Genomic DNA, 4,489 nt, shown 5'->3' with positions numbered 1-4,489 from the left:
ATATATATATATATATATATATATATATATATATATTGACAGAAAGAGCTATCTATGGCTCTTTCCACGTTGAATTGAATTATGAGTTACAAAATGAGTGGTCAGACCACTCAATCCACTCCTATCTCACCTTATCAAGTTAGTCTATATAAACATGCTTACAAAAGTTGTAGGAAAGTATATATATATATATATATTTATATATATCTCTGTATATATCCCATTGTATATATATAATCAATCCCTACAATGAAGATAAGGAATGGATAAATTGTCCCCATGTAGAAGGAGAGCTAATTGAGTAGGAGGTATAGTCCCTACAACAATCTCTTCTGTTTCCTTCTCCCTTACTGCCAATTTATGTGCTAGATTGTTGCCTTCTCTAAGGATGTGTTGGAAATTCACTTCAACATTGATCAACAGACTCTTAATATTATGGTTCCATCTAACAATATTCCATGGGGCAACTTCTTCATGTTTCAGCATTCTGATAAAGCTGATGGAATCAAACTCAACCACCAATTTTGTGATGTTGCAATGATTGGCAAGGTAAATAGCCCAGTAAATGGCTACCATCTCAGTTTCAAGTGCATCATGAGCCCAAGATGGAGAGGAGAAGTACAGAAAGTAAAAAATGCACTTCCCTTGAGAATTCCTAATAATTCCTCGTACACCAGCAACCTCCTTAGAGAAACTTCCATCAGTATTGGCCTTCAGCCACCCTTTAGGAGGTGGGTCCAAAGGACCAAAGTGGGCTTGTTAAGCTTCATGGTTGTCCCATTAGGTACCCAATTCTGAAAAACATCAGGAAAAATATGATATTTTATAATCTTTTACAAATAGGAAGTACAATTCAAAACCACAGCCTTTTCCGTAGGTTTAATTTGTCAAACTTTACTTAGTTTCTACACATCCAGATGAACCAGGAAACAACACATGGAATGATTATCAACTTAGCTTCCAACCATTCCTTCCAACACCCCAAAAAAATTTTGTAGCTGACTTTCAGAGTTTCAATGTTGAGATGATTCAATAGATCAGTCCAGACTCTTTGAGAGAAATTGCAAGAGAAGAACAAATGTTCCAGACTTTCTTCTGCCTCACTACACAGCCAGCAGCATGAGGGTCCCCTAAGCCCTTTCTTCTTCAAAATATCATCACTAGGTAGCAAGGATTTCCAAAGCCTCCAGCAGAAAAAAGACATGGAAGGAGTTAACCAATTTCCCCAAATAATTTTCCCCCACATGACAGGTTGCCATTGATATAATTGTTGGAAAATATAAGCTGAAACTTTTTGTGAGGAAGCCTCTATAGTAATGATTCTATCTTTTTGTGCAGGATTGATTTTAGTTTTCTTAACCCAAACATTTGCTCTTCAGTTAAGATGGTAGCCAGCTGATTGCAATTCCATTGATTTTCAGTCCAGAATTCCTTCACCTTTGTCACATAGTTTGGATTGGAAGTGTCTAGTCTGTCCCCATTCCGAACCCATTTATCTAGCCAAAAATTTATTTGTCCTTCTCCAAGCTCCCAAATAAATAAATCCTCAGCTTGATGTCTGACCTCCAGTAGTTTAGTCCACAGCTTTAGTCCAAGTCCACAGCCTGGAATCACCTACTTTCTTCTTAGCCAGGTTAGGATGTATTGCCTTGCAGTACTTCCCCTCCATAAACATTTCCCAAAGACTATCTTGGGCTCTAAACTTTATGCATAGTTTATAAAGATTAATGACACTGAGATGCTGAAAATCTTTAAAGCCTAAACCACTTGCATATAAAGGTTTACATAGTTTTTGCCAAGCTAACCAATGAAACTGTTTCTTTTGTCCTGCCCACAGAAATTTATTAAAAATTCTCCCTAGCCTTATTTGAGTCCCCTTCTTCATGATGAACATCTGAAGAGCATAGGAAGGATGGAAGTTAAGATGCTTTTAAGGAGGGTGATCCTACCTCCATTTGAGAGGAAGTAATTGGTCCAACATTGCAGCTGTTTCTGAATTTGATCAATAACACCATTGAATTGAGTTTGTTTGGTTCTCCCTTTAATTAATTGGACACCAAGATAGTTGATTGGTAGAGAAGCCATGCTAAACCCAGTGTGCTGTGCAATCCATTGCTTTATCTGTGGAGGAGTGTGTGAGCTAGTAAATATTTGACATTTTTTTTTGTTAAGATGCATACCAGATGTTCTTTGAAAGTGCTTAAGTCCTTGATAGAGAGCCTTCACAACATTCTTGGTAGCCTTTGAGAAAATAACAATATCATCTGCATAGGACAAATGACTCACACCAATGTTGGATCTATGCTGATAGGCCAAATGAGGAGAAGAGACAAACATTTGATTTAGAAGCCTAGAAAGAAAATCCATTGCAAGAATAAAGATAGTTGGTGACAAAGGATCTCCTTGTTTAATTCCTCCAGAAGCATGGAAGAAACCTTGGCTCTTGTCATTTATTAAGATAGAGTGGTTGTTGCAAATAAGCCATCTTCTTATCAGATTGATAAAGGCCCCAGAGAAACCCCTAGCATTTAAGGTAGCCAAGATAAATTTCCAGTTAATTGTATCATATGCCTTTTGGATATCTAATTTCAGAATGAGATTGCTGCCTCTACATTTTCTATCAAGGTCCAACAATAGCTCATGTGCCAATAAAATGTTATCAGAGATTTGCCTGCCTTTCACAAAAGCCACCTGATTATTGCTGATAAGCTGCTGAAGGTGAGGTTGAAGCCTGGTGCTAATTATCTTGCTGATTACTTTAGAAATGACATTTGTTAGGCTGATAGGGCTGAAATCACCCCACCCTACCCTGCTGGAATTTTTTGGAATCAAAGTTATAGTGGAAGGTGTAAAGTATCTAGGGGATCAATACCTTTAAAGAAGCTTTGCACTGCATCAACAAACTCCCCACAGATGATATTCCAAGTAGCCTTATAAAATTTAGCAGTGAAGCGATCAGGGTCAGCCACCTTGTGGTCATCAATAGAGTTCAAGGAAGCTTTAATTTCTCCTTCCAAGGGAATATTATTTAGGTCCAAATTATGGACATATTCATTACAATCAGAGAAGAGTTTAATATTGATCTGAGCTCTAGAAGTTGACTACTCATTAAAGAGATTTTGGAAGTAATTTATAGCATCATGGGCAATAGTCTCAACATCAGACAATAAATTACCAGCAGAATATCTAAAGTTAATGCAAGCATGGTAATAAACTTGTGTTTCTATCTCCTTCAATAAATATGGTAACAACAGCCTTCTGCTTCAGAAAACATTCAGTATAGTTGATTTGCATTAACAACTCTTCACTAGCTTTATGAAGGTCAGCTTCAGAATTCAAACCCCTTTGAAAACTCTTTTCCATGTTAAGAACTTTACTTTGGGCATTAGTCAAGTTCTCATGGATATTGCGAATAGTGTCCCAATTCCACTTCTTCAGATGTGCTGCCACCTTCTTCTGTAGTTTCCGCATATTATTCCAGAGACTAGTATCTCCTTCAGACCTCCAAACCTTATCAACTTCTTCAACAAATTGAGGATGTAGAGTCCACATATTTTGGAATCTGAATGGAGCTTTATTGGGGCTTTCAGTATTTTTGATTGTACACAGAAGAGGCCTGTGATCAGAACCTGCCATAGCCATATGAGAAATAATAGTAAAGGGGAAGGTTTGAACCCATTTAATGTTACCTAGCATTTTGTCTAGCCTTTCCCACATGGAACCCCTTCTCCACGTGAAATCAGGATCTTGATAACCCAAATCAAATAATTCAGCCTTAGAAAGAAAATCATTGAATCTATTCATGGCAGAAATAGTAGGTGGTCTACCACCTCTTCTTTCATTAGGAGAGCAAATACAGTTTAAGTCACCCCCCAAAATCCAAAAGGAGTTCACAGATTGCCCAATTTGAGTTAACTCAGTCCATAAGGTGGCTTGATTATTAGCAAGAGTACTGGCATAGATGAAGGTGGCATAGCCAACTTGAGCTCCAATATAGAAGTGGATGTGAAAAAATTGGGAATGATTTAGCAAAACAGACCACTGAAGTTCAGCTCTAACAAAGAGCCAAATTTTGCTATTAGAATTAGAGAAATGAGCAAATTGAGAGAACTTTTTCTGAATTTTTTTGGGAATTTTTAGTAACCATTGGTTCTAGAATGACAAAACACCACACTTTATGAACTCTCACAAGATTTTTTAATCTCTTGAGAGAAGAGGGGTGAGCAATACCCCTAGTATTTCAAACTAGGAACTTTATCATTAAGAGAAGGTCCTCCCTTTCCCCCTAGTCCTAGGATGACGATCCACAGTAGATGGGCCCTCCATAGGCTGTTTAATATCAGACTTGCCTTTTTTCTTCTTATTGCTTCTTTGAACTTGTCAATCTTCAGTTAAAACATCTGTCAAACTGTTAATGTTAATTGTATGGTTCTTAAACCCTAGTTGGGTTAGTGCTTAGTAAGCTGTCATCTTGTATTACATTTCCCCT

This window comes from Phalaenopsis equestris, unplaced genomic scaffold (assembly GCF_001263595.1).
Source record: "Phalaenopsis equestris unplaced genomic scaffold, ASM126359v1 Scaffold001244, whole genome shotgun sequence".
Classification (NCBI taxonomy): domain Eukaryota; kingdom Viridiplantae; phylum Streptophyta; class Magnoliopsida; order Asparagales; family Orchidaceae; genus Phalaenopsis; species Phalaenopsis equestris.
This window is presented reverse-complemented; position numbering follows the sequence as displayed.